Consider the following 16,971-nt stretch of genomic DNA (forward strand, 5'->3'; position numbering starts at 1 on the left):
GCTCCCCACCAAAATGTAAATAATGAGGGATTCTTTGACATATGAACAGGTTTAGATCATGAGCAGTCAAAAAACAAAACACATACCAACATGCACCTAATTTTAACCTATAATTATACATAAAGCATGCCTTTTATTTGCTTTATTTTGTTTTTCTAGTTAATTGATATTAAATTTTCCTAGTGATACAAAATAGGTATATGAGCTCACTTAATGACTTTTGCTAGAGAAAATTAACACTAAGCCATATCAAGGTCATAAAAATTTTAGCCAGACCTCTATTTTTCCCTTGACACAGCCTATAATTTGTAGTCTGTCTCTGTATTTACTCATTAGAAGAAGTAGTCAGTGAATTGAGGACCTTCAATGACCTATATGATCTCTTCAGAGTAAACTTTTATGCAAAGGCTAAGAAGATATCTTCTGTGTTCACTAAATTAGCATCATAAAATGAACAGAATCAATGGAAAGCAGATGCTCATCTGACTAAATCATTACTCATTCTATTCCCCACAGTGAAACAGTCACGCATAGTATTGAACTAGAGTTCAGATTTATTGCACAAGTACTTTTATTTGGTGTGGGAGTGTTCCAAAGATGAACACAACAAGACCTCCCATCCTACAGGTCCTTTTTCAATATGACTTCTCTATTGATCTCATCAGACTCACTCTGAGTCTGAACTGGCCCTGGTGACTTGCCTTAACTCATAGAATGTTGTAGAGGGGACATATATAACTCTCAAGCCTAGTCCTTAAGATGCTGTGCAGTTCCTTGTCTTGACCTGTCTCAGAAGCCAGCTACCATGTAAGGAAGTCTGGGTTATGCACTTGGGGAAGTAACATGGGGAGAAAGGCCCTGAAGGATGAGAGGCACCACACACAGAAGTCAGCATCAACTGCCATACAGTGTGAGTGGGGCCATCTTGGTGTTCCATCCCCATTTGAGCTACCAGTGGAATTCAGTTACATGATCAGCTCAGTTGATACCTTGGGGAGTAGAAGAACCAACTCTGAGCCCAGCCCATGTGCAAAATCATAACAAATAATAAATTGTAGTCTCAAGCCAATATGTTTTGGAATGGCTGGTTATACAACAATACATAGCAGAAATATTTAGAACACAAAACTTTTATGAATTTAATGACATTAAACGTTTTTTGAAAAACCATTAGGAAATATCTACCTTCCTTTGGGCTATGGAAGAATGCAGTAGGTAAAAATTGTCTGGCTCCAGTTGAGCTATACTTATCAACACATCTCAAGCCGTTTCTATCCCAGTTCCAACATCCTGGGCAGGAATGATATCATCTACTTCCCCCAAGGTCCATAGGAACTTATATGACCAGTAGATCCTTCTCTAATGTCTGAAGATGTCTTTTAGCTTCTGTGATGAATCAATGCTCTAACAGAATAGGAAGACAGGACTGCTTTCTGACGATGTAGATGTTTTGACCAACCTTAAGAGATACTGATTCCCTTCCTCTCAACCTGGAAGCATCCCTCTCCTTCCACTCCTTCACTCTACAATGGAATATTTTAATTATGTATATAGTGAGAATTTTAGTCTAATTAGACGGGGTATGCATGGCAACAGTAGGATGATGGAGAAGAGATTTGGGCATAAATGATTCTATCACGTTGGAAGTATTTTGTTTTTTAAACATTATACTTTGTAGCAAACTTCACAACAGGCCCAAATTTCAGACTATTCCAGGTATCCATTTCAATGAAGTTTGGATATCAGACATTTAATTTAGATTCAGTCAATATTACAATAAAATAATAATAGTTATTATTCTTTATTTTTTAAAAATTCTTTTGAGTTACTTAAAATATTTAGTCTCTGATGTTTTGCTATATTTCTTTTTTGTTTGTTTGTTTCTATTGTGATCAAAACACTTAACATGAGATCTTCTTTACTGTATTTCTTAAATAAAGTTTTTTATCCATTGTTTCCAGAACATTTCTGGTGTAGCTACAGTTTCAAAGATCTTTGTTAAAGCTCCCAATAGTTACGTTAAAGAGACAAACTTAAGTAAAATTACACATTTCAGTGAGGCAGTTTTTTAGAAATTGAACTATGATCTTCATAGTAAGTTTTTGCTTATGTACCTAAATGATGTTAAGAAACAGATTGTTATTGCACCAGTTCTAGGATAGGCAATTGGAAAAATACATTAGAAATATTAGATGTGGTTCCTTCCATAAAAGAGTTAACATTCCATTCAAAGGAGAAAAGCCTTAAACAAGATATGATGACTGTTAAGAATAAGAAAGTGCCTGGGTTCAGGCTCCACTCTACCACTTTAGGCAAGTACTACTCAGTGCCTCAGTTTCCTCCTCTGTAAAACGAGGTAGTACTATTACTTATACATAGATAATCCATGTAGAGTACATAGGGGCATAATAAATATTGATTTATGTAAACCCTTATTGCTGTCAGATACTCTCATGCCACTGAGAAGTGTATGCCTCCTTGGTCATATTGTTTTGGCTCAGTATTCTATATCTCACGTCCACATCTGTGAAAAGGCATGTTTCTCATAATATTCTTCAGTGCTGAAATTCAGTTTTATATATATCAATTTTAGAATAAAACAAAGAATTACATGGTAAAATTTTTGGCATGACTTGTGATCCTTATCATTACAATAATTAATGTTTTAAAATCATGTAAACATAAAGATGCTTTCTTTTAAAATAATTTTGTTTTCTACCTTTAAAATAAAAAATGTTATTAAAAACCTTAAAAACAGAAGGAATTGGAACTTTTGTTCATTTAATTTATGTTGTCATTAAATCTGGATGTCATGAATTAGCTTCTAAATATATCAAGATCAATGATTGTACTGATAGTTCAATCAGTAATGTAGTTATTTGCTTGTTTAACTAACAGGGTTTTTATTTCTCTTGATTAAGGCACCTATTACATTTAAACTTCATTTTTTGAGAACATAAAATGAACTAAGTATTTCATTCTTCGTTCTCCAAAATACTAGTTTTTGTTTTGTCTTATGTTAGTATATTAGATGAACTTGGTAAAGCCATCAGTCATCAGTGAAATGAAAGTCTTAAAAACTAACCCATCAAAACAGTTATATATGACTAAGAGCTTATTGGTAGAAGTTAATCAGTAGCAAACTCATCTTAAAGGAGGAGTTATAAGTTTACATACTTTATTAAGGTAGAAGTTAATCAGTGGCAAACTCATCTTAAAAAAGGAGTTATAAGTTTACATACTTTATTAATTATATATCATTAAGAAGTTGTTTTTCTATACTTGCCGGGGGTTTTTTTGTGTGTGTGTTATTAATCCTGGTTCTATTAAAGGAATAAGCATTTCCTCCCAGTGCCTGTTTTGTTACAAATATGTTAAACTGAACAAAGGGTCACTGTTGTTAATAACCATTTGATAAAAAGGTTTCATTTATTTTTTACTCAACATTGTTTGCTTTTAGAAGATGAATAATCTACCTTTCCTGATAATTGAGCAATCTGAAGAATGGGGAGGGGGAGGTGGGTAATTTTTTTTTAGTCTTGTCTCCAAATGTAACAATAATGTGTTGCCATTGTAATTTACCAAAGAAATTTTCAGAAAACAATTTGACCAAATAACAGGTTGATGAATTAACAACTCCTGTGAGCTCAGGGCCACAGAGGTTTATAGTCTGCCACTCTAAATTAAAAGCATAAAAGACTGTCTTTGAAGATTTTCTCTACTGGTAAGTTGCCCAATCAAATTTTGTCACATCACCGATATGTTTTTATCATGTGTTTTGGAAAAAGAATTATTAAAAACTGTATATAATTAATTGAGACATATTATATTAAAATTAAAATTAAAACATTTTCTATGAAAAACTATAGTTCTTTACAACATAGTGCAAAATATCTACCTATCTTTTGAAAAAAGCAAGCAAACACAAAGTAAATCTTTGGGGAAAAAGTTAAAAATATTATTTATGGAAGTCAAGCTTTTTTTTGTCCAAAAGGCCCTAGGACAGAAGCTTTATATTCCCACAATTTAAACTGTTACCTACAAAAAAGAACTACTTTAAATAGCATAGTACTTTATGCATTAGTATTATTAGTATATATGAGTATTATTAGTAGTATTTTTTGCTATTTTTGGATAACAAAACCTATGAAAATATCTGTGACCAGTAAAATCTGGACATGTTTTAAGTGATGGAACAGTAACTTTAAAATCCTTCTGAAATTTATGATTAAAATGAACTATGTTTCTTAAAGGTATGATGGACTATAAGATGAGACAAGACTTTAAAATGTTTGAGTTACTAACAGTCTGTTCTCTAATTCCAGTTCTTAGAGCTGTGCTGAAATAACAGCATATCCATTCTATAGTATGCAAGGAAACAAAAATAAACTAATGTAACCATATTTTATTTACTTAGACTGTATTTAAGTGCATCCATGCTAAGATATTATTCATTAGGTAAATATTTGAAAAAATATATTTATTAAGATAGGGGAAAATAATCCGATTATAATAATCTAAAACATCTTTAAAAATGCTTGAGTTTTCGTAGAAAGTAAAGGCATTTTCTAATTCCCTCAATAAGCAAAAAAGAAAAAGAAAAAAATTAGCATTCAGATCAATATATGCTACCTACATGAGAAAATTATGATATCAATTCTTGCTGAAGAATAATTTTTCTATTAAATTATTTTTTAGATTATTTCAATTTGCTGGACTTTTTGAACGGCTTTTCTGGTCCAACTTTTCGGAAACATTTCCCTTACTTTACTAGAGTAAAGTTCAGCTCATGTCTGTCTTGAATGTACAGTAATACCGTTTACCTTGTCAAAAAAAAAAAAAAATCAATAGATTTGAATCTGTTAAACTTGGGAGCAGCTGTTCTGAAAATGCAGCCTCTCTGCTGTGGTGGAAATTTAAGGCTATCACACAAAAATAAAACAACTCTAGGTTAACTCAATGGAAAACTGTGTGGGAACATCAGTGCAACAGTAAGCATTGTGGCTCCATTCTTTATTCAACTTATTTCTAGAAAAACCACTACTGATGTGCAGAAGCCTGTGAACACTACCAAGATCTACAGAGCATTTCTAACCATAGTGCTTTGTACTAATTTAATCTCAAGAAAGACTCCAGGTTTCAATTCAATTCTGCAAATATTTGTTGAGCAAGAGCATTCAATATTTGTTGTACAAATGAACCCAGCACTCTGCCAAATGCCCTGCTTTGACAAAAATCTGAAATCTATATTTAACCTTAGGCAAAGCTTTTAACCTACCTGGGGCTCAATTTCTTCACATGTAAAATGAAGAGATTGGATTAAACAACATCTAAGATTTAAAAATTCTATGATTATGGGATTGGCTTGGACATAGTGACGTCAGATTATCCTTTGCTTTTAATCTTTGCCTTTACCTCACTAATAGGATAGACACAGTGAGGCTGCCATTCCATTGGATGCAAGGTACAGCAGTCATTGGAGGAAGGAGGGAATGTGTTCAGGGAGGCAGGCAAGCACTGTGGTGGAGAGCATGGCCTAGGGAGTGGGACTGTCTGGGCTGGGGCTCTGCCCTTCTCAATCATATGATTTGGGACAGTTACTCTACCTCTTGGGGCTTCAGTGTCCTCTTTTGTAAAATGGGGAAAATATTTGTATTTACCTTATAGAGCTGCTGTAAAGATTAAATGAGTTATTGCATGTAAGGCACTTAGAACGGCACCTAACACAGAGTACATATTCAATAGGATTAGCTATTATTATTCTGGTCCAAGGCACAGATGTCAATGGCCTAGTTCAAATCTAAGCACTAACATTGACTAAGACATAGCTTAGTTACTTTAATTGATAGTAGCCACCTCACATGATTACGCATATAATTATGTATAAATAAATATCTATATCTCATCAGCAACAGTATCTGACATAAAACACATAAATTAATAAGCACTGGAGCCAGGATTACATATAACTACACTCTCGCCTAACACATAGCAACAACAGGAACTCAAACATTGGGAAATGAGTTAAAAATGGATGCATGTACAGAAGTCTTCAGGAATTGGATTTTATATATAACAGGTTTATAAATGTAATTGTAGTGAGTTTTTGCAAAATAAATATTCAGAACAAGAATGTATAGCCTTCAATAACATGCAGAGTGTACAGTGAATGCTCAGTAAATATTACTGTTTATTGTTATTAAATCCTTTTTCTACAGAGCTGAAACAGTCTTCCTTGGCTTTAATTTAAAAGTTAACTTTAATATGTAATAAAAGTATATTCAATAATGGAATAAATTTTTACATAACGAAGTTTAAGGAAAAAATAGTTTTCTCATGACAAAGTTAAACCTATGTCACAAATATGACACAGTAGCTTGAAGGACTAAAGGACAATTAATAATTACGGCTTAATAAAATAGGATTCATTGAAATGAAAAGATATTCTGCTTCAATTAAGTCCATTGAATCAAATGAATCCCTTGCAGTGTATAAAAGAATAACTGACAAGTGCTTTGGCTGCTAAGCTTCTCTGTACTCTTCACAGAAACCACTATTTTTTAAAAAGGAGTTCTCTTTCACTTGGCTAAAATTTGAAGTTACAAGTGCATCAAAATAATTGTCTAAAGACACTGTTGCCCATGAATTGACACACAGTGTAATGAAAGAGGATGTATGTCAAACCCCATTAGTAAGTCTTTAGAGAATGTACATACTATTGAATTAGGTTAATAATATATACAGTCAATAATAAAGACTTTCTAAAAAATTATTTTATAGAAAGATAATATGTGACATCTACACAAAAGAATTTGTATAACCAAATATGAATTCCAGTTAGGGCAAAATGTCAGGATAAATATTGCAACTTATGGTTGGAAGTAAGGCCCTGATAGTGTTAGACTCTATAGTTAGATGCACGATGCTAAGAGATAACAAAACAACCATTGACTCCAGTGGCTAACTTTTATTTGTTTGCTTGTCTGCATGTGCTGCAACAAGTTCATTTGTGCAATGTATAGCACATGCACAGTTAAAATTGGGAGTATTTCATCTACATGTAACGTCTTTCCTTTCCCATTAGAAAGAACTAAAATGGATTAGAAGTGGCATTATTGGGGAGGATTTTTGCTTTCAGCTAAGGTAGAATAAAAGAGATTGGAAGAGATTCTCTTACAGGAAACTACTAACAACCCAGCAAAAAATAAAACATTCATGTTCAGGCATTGGACACCAAGCAATGCAGAACAATGATCCCTAACTTACAGCCTAGAGAGAGTTTTCATGATACCATGAAGAGAGAGAAAGCCCAAGTGGAGCTTGGACTCTCCCAGAGTTGAGGAGACAGAGGTGGGAGTATGGGGAAAGCAAGTTGGTTAGGGTTTTCAGGACAAAGTTCCAGAAAGGAGAAAATTGCAGAGAGTAAGAAAGCTCCAGTGATATGCAGAGGGTCCCCCTCCAGTCTTCAGTTCATTACTAATCAGCACATGTGAGAAGGAAACTCTTCAAATTTATGGATGGCACCAGCCAACCAAAAGGAGCAGGAAAACAACTCCTGGAACTTGCAAAGGCCCAGGAAAAGCTTGTGTTGCCACCAGTCAGTGTGGAAAATGTCGCAATTCATAAGACATCAGGAAATCAGAAGTGTATTGCCTTAATAGTGGCAATAGCCCTAGGCTAAAGGCTAGTCTATTCCTGCCTAACAAAGCTTTAAAGCAAGGCTCAGAAGATTCAAACTATTTTTTTTTTCGGTTTTTAATTTTTAATTTTGGCTTTTAACTTAATTATACATATTTAAGGGGTACAGAGTGATATTTCAATACATGTGTATAAAATATAGTAACCAATTAGAGTAATTAGCTTATCCATTTATCATTTGTTTGGAGACACTCAAAATCCTTTCTTCTAGCTATTTAAAAATATACAACTTATTATCATTAACTATAGTAACCCTACAGTGCTATAAAACACTAGAATTTATTTATAAATAATTGAATCTCAGATCAAGACTCAGCTAATATTTATAGGAATATAAAAATATCTAGTACCCCCAAAGGTAAAATTTACTACCATGTCTAGCATTCAATAAAAACTTACCAACTATGCAAATAAATGGAAATGGTTCACAATGTGGATGAAAACCTACCAATAGAACATATCCAGAAGTTGCACAAATCGTATGATTATTAAGCAAGGGCATTATAACTGTTGTTATAACTATTTTATATAATTATAGACATTTTATGTGTTTAAGAAGCTAGAGGAAAGATTGAACATGTAAACAAGACCCAGATTGAAGTCCTAAAAATATCTGAGGCAAAAATAACATTTAATGAGATTAATAGCAAATTAGACAGTGCACAAGAAAAGATGAGTAACCTGAAGATGACAATTAAACATGTCCAAAATTAAAGAGAAGAAAAAAGACTGGAAAACAAATGGACAGAGCATCAGAGAGTTGTGAGACAACTTCAAGTGGCCTAATATAGTGAAATTGGAGTCCCACAATGAGAAGGGAAAGAAGAGGAACATAAAAATATTTGAAAAATTATGGTCTGAAATTCTCCAATTTTGATGAAGCCTATAAACTGATAGATCCAAGAAGGTCAATGCATACTGAGTACAAGTAATAAGATGAAAACTATACTAAGGTACACCGTAATCAAATAGTTTAAAAGTGGTGATAAAAAGAAAATCTTAAAAGGAGCCAGCGGTACTGTACACAGTGGTTCATGCCTATAATCTCAGCACTTTGGGAGGCCGAGGCGGGCACATGACTTCAGGGCAGGAGTTCGAGACCAGCCTGGCCAACATGGTGAAACTCTATCTCTGCTAAAAATAGAAAAATTAGTTGGGTCCAGTGGCACACGCCTGTAGTCCCAGCTACTCAGGAGGCTGAGGCAGGAGAATCGCTTTAACCCAGGAGGCAGAGCTTGCAGTGAGCTGAGATCACACCACTGCACTTCAAACTCGTTGACAGAGTGAGAATCTGTCTCTAAATAAATAAATAAATAAATGAAAACAGCCAGAAGGGGGAAAATACATTATGTACAGAGTGGGAAAAAAGATGAAAGACAACAGATTTCTTCTTGGAAACAATGTGAGCCAGAAGATAGGGAAACATCTTTAAACTATTGAAAGAAAAAGAAATCCCATGAACACAAAATCCTATACACAGCACAAATATATTTGAAAAAGGAAAACAAATGACATCCTTAGATACAGAAAACAGTAAAATGATTATCATCAGCAGAAATGTCAACAGTAGTTCCTCCGGGAGAAGAAAAATGATGAGATGGAAAGCTGCATTCAATTGAGGAGCACATGAAATGATAAAAATACAAGTAAATATAAATGACATTTTTCCTTTTATTTTAAAAATCTCTTTAAAAGCTAATTGTTTAAAGCAAAAGTAGTAACAATGTATCGTAAGGGTTAAAACACATGCAGAAGTAACATGAAAGTATGATGTCATGTGGTAGTTATACCAGGAGTGGTAGCTCACACCTGTAATCCAGCATTCTGGGAGGCCGAGGTGGGCAGATCCTGAGGTCAAGAGATCAAGACCATCCTGGCCAACATGGTGAAACCCTGTCTCTACTAAAAATATAAAAATTTGCTGGGTGTGGTGGCACGTGCCCGTAGTCCCAGCTACTGGGAGGCTGAGGCAGGATAATTGCTTGAACCCGGGAGGCGGAGGTTGCAGTGAGCCGAGATCATGCCACTGCACTCCAACCTGGAGACAGAGTGAGACTCTGTCAAAAAAAAAAAAAAAAGGCCGGGCGCGGTGGCTCAAGCCTGTAATCCCAGCACTTTGGGAGGCCGAGACGGGCGGATCACGAGGTCAGGAGATCGAGACCATCCTGGCTAACACGGTGAAACCCCGTCTCTACTAAAAATACAAGAAAATTAGCCGGGCGAGGTGGTGGGCGCCTGTAGTCCCAGCTACTTGGGAGGCTGAGGCAGGAGAATGGCGTAAACCCGGGAGGCGGAGCTTGCAGTGAGCTGAGATCGGGCCACTGCACTCCAGCCTGGGGCACAGAGCAAGACTCCGTCTCAAAAAAAAAAAAAAAAAAAAAAAAGCATAGACTATCACTTGAAGGTAGACCATAGTAACTCAAAGATATATACTATAAACCCTATAGTCACAACTAAAAAATATAATAAAGTAGGGAGTCATACATAATAAGACAGCAAATGAAATAAAATGAGGAAAAAATAACATTATAGGTATAGGTGTGAACTTTCACAGTCAAGAATTAGGTTTTTCAAAAATATGGTACTCTTGTCTGCTACTTAGCTCATGGGCCCATCTTATCTTTCAAATCTCTTGACCTCATGACCTTAGCCACATGTAGCTTAAAATGCATACTCTTTTAAGCAAATTCAGTGCATCCAGGAGTCTTTTTCCTTCCTTATTCCCTGACGTGTCCCTGAATTATCCTTGTTCCTGGGGATATTGTTCTGATGTTTAGTGAGAGCAAGTTCCTGAACCAGACCCTTGGGTCTGATGTTAACTCTATGTTAACTGTGTGATTACTTATCTGTCATAGGCTGGTTGCTTAACCTTTTTATTTTTTGGTGCTTTTTCACCTGCAAAAAAAGGGATAATAGGAGCTACTTTAAAGGATTACTGTAAAGAGTCAATAGATAACATATGTAGATGGTCCGAAGGTAGTGACTTATCTCAATTGATTATTCAGTCAATTACAGATAAAACTCCTTGTCCTACTCTTTCCCCCATTTTCACTACTGCATTTGATGTCTTAACTTAAAAAAAATAACATGTGAAAGCACTTAGTACAATGCTCTTTGCTTGTCAAGCCCTAAATGAGTGACATTTTTATTCTTATCCGTATATAATATTCTTTGCCCTGCTGCAGCCACATAACTGTTGATTTTGCCTTTTGTCTTCATGAGATGCCACCCGTTCAGTCAGTATCTCCACACTTCCTTTCTAGGTTTCAGAAACATTTTTGCAGTATTTACAGGCTGGGATGTTCCAGGATTCAGTGACACAGACTTCCAGTCCAGCTTCCTAGACTCTTAACTCCACCACTGCTTCTCTATCGCTCTGTCAGAAACATCCACTCTTCCCAGGCCAAACTCTACAAAGCAAGATAGAAATTCTAACCATGCTTTTCTGGGCCACCAGGACCTGCTTTCTGACTTTCAAACTAATATTTTTGATTGGAGCATTTTATTTTTATTTATTTTTTATTTTTTTTGAGACGGAGTCTCGCTCTGTCGCCCAGCCTGCAGTGCAGTGGTGCGATCTCGGCTCACTGCAACCTTTGCTTCCTGGGTTCAAGTGATTCTGCTACCTCAACCTACTGAGTAGCTAGGACTACAGGCACCTGCCACCACGCCCTGCTATTTTTTTTCTTTTTTTTTTTTGTATTTTGTTGTAGAGACGGGGTTTCGCTGTGTTGGCGAGGCTAGTCTTGATCTCCTGACCTCGTGATCCACCTGCCTTGGCCTCCCAAAGTGCTAGGATTACAGGCATGAGCCATTGTGCCCTGCTTGATTGGAGCTTTTTAAAACTTCTGTTTGGAAATTCAATTCTACATAGTAACTGCTGTTATTGTAGCTATCCTGTACACGGCAGTCACTGCGTGTGGCCAATGACACTCTGCCTACATGCTGAGGGCTATAATAGTAGTAAGAAGGGTGGCAGGAAGAAACCTAGTAATATAGTCAAGGACTGTCTGCACCCTAGTGGCGGCAGGAAAGTTAATCATTTACTTTTGCTGTTACTAGATTATTTATGATGTATTGGGAAGTATTTGGTGCCTTGATGCCACAGTGAACTGCTGCCTGTGACACTGGAGCTCTTTATTACCAAACACAGGCAGAGATATGGAAACATCTGGAAGTTCCCTGAGGTACCATAACTATTGAGGTGGCCCTGGATATCATTGGAGGTTGCAGCTGCCTCTTGATTCAGTCTAGAAAAACTGAAGTCCATAAGACAACAGGTTATCAGTTGAGTTTCCGCTCTACTGTGAATGACTTCGTGGAACAATTTCTGATTATTAGAGATGGAAACATCTTCTTGCATCTTGCCTTTATGGTGATTATCTCCTCTGCTAGTCTAGGAGCTCTTTGAGCAGTGGGACTTATTCACACCTTGACATTCCCCATAGGGTCTCGCAGAATCTTAAAGGATGCTGCTACTGACATTACCACCACTATATATGAAGAGACCATCCCAGACATTGCTCCAGGGGCTCCACAATCATAATTCCATTTAATCCTCACAGGCCACTCTAAGTTATATGTCACTTTCCTATTGATGGATAGAACGATTGAACTTCTAAGTAGTTGTAAGATTTGTGCAAGGGCACAAAGCATGGGGCCAACATTCTACCCAAACCTGTGTTACTCTCATCCTTTATTTCCCGTCACTGCAATAACATATCTCCTTCACATAACACCTCTCAGTGGTGACTGTTTCTGAGCTTGTCTGCTTGCACGGTATCCACACACAAACCTGGTGGTTAGACAGTCTTTGGAGGGAATTTGAACACCAGAGAGTAGAAACAAGATTCATGACTATCAAGATAATAGAGGCAAGAAGTATTACCAAATATACAGTCCATTGCTTTAGAAATTTTGCAAAGAACAGTCAATAATAATTAGTTTTTACATACATATAGTGAAAATATGATAAAATGTTGTTCAAAATTTTATAGCTAGAGGTGAAAAGAATTCAGAGGAAGTTGTCTCAGTATTCCTAATGTTTTCAATCTATAGCAGCCAAAGCCATATTTATTGTTTTCATAGAAACTAAAAAGTTTGGGATCATAGTTACTAACTTTGGTCTGGAACTTCTGGCCTGTGGCCTGTGTTTTAGAACTGCTAGATTGATTGCATCGTATTCCAAAGATGCATATGACCAGTGAGCAAAACCAGATGGTGAAGTATGGAAAGTCTACCTTCTGCTGAACTTACTTTTCTCTTATGAAGTCCTCTGACCTCCCTGCCTGCCCCAGTTCTCAGTGCTCCGCTCCACACATCCAGGAGAAAGCAAACCATTAGTGCTTTCAGAAAAATTTGTCTGTGTTGGACGTTCCTGAGACTTTATAACTACCCCAAAGGCAATAACTGAAAATAATCTTTGGTGATACAGATGACTAATAATGGTATTTCAACTTCTATGTCTTCTGATTAAGGGAATTATTTTGGTGCTAAATTATACTCTGTAAAGGGCAAATTGTATTACTAGATCCGTCACTTGCCCTCTCCTCTCAGGTGGGCTTGCTTAGCACTACAAAGATGGTAGAAAAACAGTTTTCTAGTAACCACATAAAAGACAATGCACAATTCCAGATTTGATTCCACACTAGTATAGAGGTGGAAGAGTTGCTAATAGTAGAACTCAATGAATGGAAAATTGCAAGGTGGTTTTTCATTTAGGATGGGCTGCTGTTGACCTCGCTGCTGACCTTGCTGCTGACCTCACTGCTGACCTTGCTGCTGACTTCACACTTCTCCCAGTATATGTCAGCTGAGTGGACTTTTGGCTGCCGGACATGAAGAAATCATATAATCAATTAAGCAATCAATCAGCAAATATATAGTGGACTCCTGCAATTTGCAAGGCTCTGTGGCAAATTGTACAAGGTATGCAAAGATGATTTATAAGCAATATTCTTGTTTTTAAGTAGTATGTGACAACTACCAAATGAAGAGTCTACATGATACATGCTACAGAAGTCAGACAAGAAAGCTACTCCTGTGGCTGAAGTTATAGAGGAAGTTTTGTTTTTTAGGAGCATTTGCCATATAGAGTAATATTGTAGGAAAATAACATAATTTTTAAACTGAATACTTTCTTCGTGTCAGGCACTATGTTAAGCTGTTTACACAAATAGTATGCAGAACACTTAGATGAATACATGGCACATGGTAAATGCTCATTAAGTATTACTTTTTGTTTTTAATCATTGCATTAATCCTTCCATACCATTTCAATAGGAGTTATTATATCCCCCATACTATAGTTGAGAAAAAGGAGGCAAATTAAGGTTATATAACCTGTATAAGCTAGTAAGTGTGAGCATAGATACTGACTCCAGAGTCAATAAGCTTGGTAAGTAAGGCAGAAGCTGGGGACTGGGGTTGGGCTTTACACGCAAGGAACACCAGGGGCATGTGAATGCAAGTCATAATGTTCTAATCCTGTTCGGGAGGTCAGAAAGTTAACTAGGGTAGAGAACTTAAGATAAAAAGCTATGAGAGGTCTGCCTAGAAAAATAATTGAGCATAAATTATGATGAGTTTGAATGTTGACTGGGAAGGATATTTTCAAAATCTAATTTTATCATGTACTAGAGAGCCAATGGTATTTATACACACACACGCATGTGCAGGCACACATGCTGACATAAAGGAAAGGACATTTTTGTGAAGATTAAACTAGGGATATTATCAGGGCTAAGTTATCCATTAAGCACAGTAGGCACAGTGTCTAGAGCCCAAAGTACATTTAGTACATTTCAAATGTTTTATAATATTTTAAGTGAGAAGGACAAATGAATATAATCATAATAATTAATATTTAATAATGAATACAGACTAGATTATGTTTATCTTTATACCAATATAATCATAAAATCTAATTTTTAATTTTTTTCCTGGATGGGGAAAAGTGTTTGTGGCCCACAAAAGTCATGCTGCAGCCCTGGATGATATGTTGAGACCTCTGGGGGAGGAAATGACTAAGCATAAGTAAAACAGGGAACTACTAAAATCCTTATGCGTGCAGGCTTTGACTAAGTTTGTGACCATGACAGTGTAAAACGAAAGCCAAAAGCATTACAAATAAAAAGCTTAGAAAAGTTAACTGCCTCTATATATGTGGGCATTTGGTGGAGTGTGAGATTATGAGTTACACCTGGGGGCATAAAATGTACATTTGATTCCAGATAGTGGGCAACTATATGCATTTACTTTCTTTGCATTTCAATGAGGCAGGCAGTTAGCAAATTGGCGTGATATTTGCAGGAGGCTAAAAGCAATACAAGTGGGCCTACACAGGTTAGCACAAGGACCCATCTCCCCAGTAGAAAGGAACTGTTAACAACAGGCTATAACAATGAAGAGATTGCAGACATCCTGCTTTAGGCACAGATAAGAATGTAACAAAAAATAAACTGGATGGCAACTGGTTAAATCCAAAATGGCCAAAAATGACTCACTGTTGATCCTTGGCTTCACTATGCCCCGTTACCATAACATTTCTGTTGGGGAAGCCTCCCACTCCTATCATGTACCTGATGCCATGACAGTTTCTAATTAACCATATTTAGTTAAGAAAAGGGTGGTACCCCCATTCCAGGTGTTGCCCACCCATTTCCTGGAAACCCCCACCCCCACCAATTATAGAATATTCTGTGCCTTCACTATGCTTATCCATATAGTACAGGAGCCCTGACCACGTGGCACGCGGCTCATTCTTTTGAGCATGCATGCACTCCTCTCTTGAGTGTGTGCTTGCTTTCACTCTGCAAGAGAGCGTCTCTACTTTCACCGTGGTCTCGCTTCCAAATTATTTTGTGTGGTGAACACAAGAAACTGAAATAGTCTTCTGGCAGCACCAACATTTCTTGAAACAACCGAAGAGATATATTTTTCAAAATCTACCACAGTGCTGTAAAAGTAAAAGCTGAAGCGGCAGACTAGAGAAAGTTCAGGGCTCTGACTGACAAAGAGAAAATCAAAGCTGAGAAACCTGAAATAAGCACAGGGAGAGTTACAGAATTCATGTCAGACTAAAGAAGCCTAAGAATAGAAACTCTCCATAAGACGAGGAGTGTAATAATTCGTTTAAAGGATTGTGAAACAACTAGATCAGTTCTATGTAGGGCAGCTGGCTGAAATGTTTGCCTCTGAGATATAAACCTAATGATAGCTTTCAAAACAAAGCAGAAAATCTGCCGGGCCGAGACAGTTGGTAAAATCTCAACATGACCTTGGTGCTAAAAACAAAATGATGCAGATCCTGGGTGACTTTAAACCCACACAGATATGGAATAAGGGTGGGAGAGAACAAATGGCTCAACACTGCGGCGAAATACACTGTAATGTTCTATTTCCTTTCATATCTCGGCATTTGAGAGAAGTTCTGCCTTCCTTTCCAGCTTTCTGTGCAAGAGCCCATCAGCCAGCATAATATTGCCCTTTCAACTTCAGAGTCTAACCAGATTTCTCATTATTTTGGGGGAAGGGGTAGTAAAGAATCAGACACACACCTTTTCTAAGAAAACCCATGTAGGTAGCTAACCAATCCAGTCCTTCATTTGTAAATCTGTAAGAACAAAAGAACTTGGGAAAAGGCAACAGCATTAAAGAAAATCCAATAGAACAGCTCAGCTATGGAAAATTTAAACATTTTAATTCATTCTTAGACAGACTGAAGAGGCTATAAAAGCCATGAGTCAAGTACAAGCTGCCAGGAAAAAATGATGCCATAAGAGAATTTAAAAGAGAGTTCTTAGAAAATAAAATATGATTGCCAAAATAAATAAATAAATAAATAAGTAGACAACACATACATATACATATAGGTGAAAAAACAACTGATAAAGAATTATCAGACAAGATGGTCGAATAGAAACAGCTTTGGTCTGCAGCTCCCAGTGAAAACCAATACAGAAGGGAGATGATTTCTGCATTTCCAACTGAGGTACCTGGTTCATCTCACTGGGACTGGTTAGACAGTGGATGCAGCCCACAGAGAGTGAGCAGAAGCAGGGTGGGGCATTGCCTCACCTGGGAAGCACAAGAGGTTGGGGAACCCCCTCCCCTAGCCAAGGGAAACCGTGAGGGATCATGCTGTGAGTAACTGTGCTATCTGGCCTAGACACTGCACTTTTTCCATTGTCTTTGCAACCCGCACACCAAGAGATTCCCTCAGGTGCCTATACTATCAGGGCCCTGGGTTTCAAGCACAAAACTGATGGCCAT

General features: G+C 36.8%; 1 long non-coding RNA gene across 1 annotated transcript in view; it reads left to right on the top strand.

Annotated features, from left to right (window-relative positions):
- LOC103875936 overlaps positions 1–16,678 on the top strand; it is a 46,684-nt gene extending 30,006 nt beyond the window's left edge. The window contains exon 3 of the long non-coding RNA XR_002515755.2: positions 13,420–16,678. This is a non-coding gene — a long non-coding RNA (uncharacterized LOC103875936). The remainder of the gene's footprint in view (positions 1–13,419) is intronic.
- Positions 16,679–16,971: the final 293 nt, after the last annotated feature.

The sequence above is a fragment of the Papio anubis genome, chromosome 9 (genome assembly GCF_008728515.1).
Source record: "Papio anubis isolate 15944 chromosome 9, Panubis1.0, whole genome shotgun sequence".
Classification (NCBI taxonomy): Eukaryota; Metazoa; Chordata; class Mammalia; order Primates; family Cercopithecidae; genus Papio; species Papio anubis.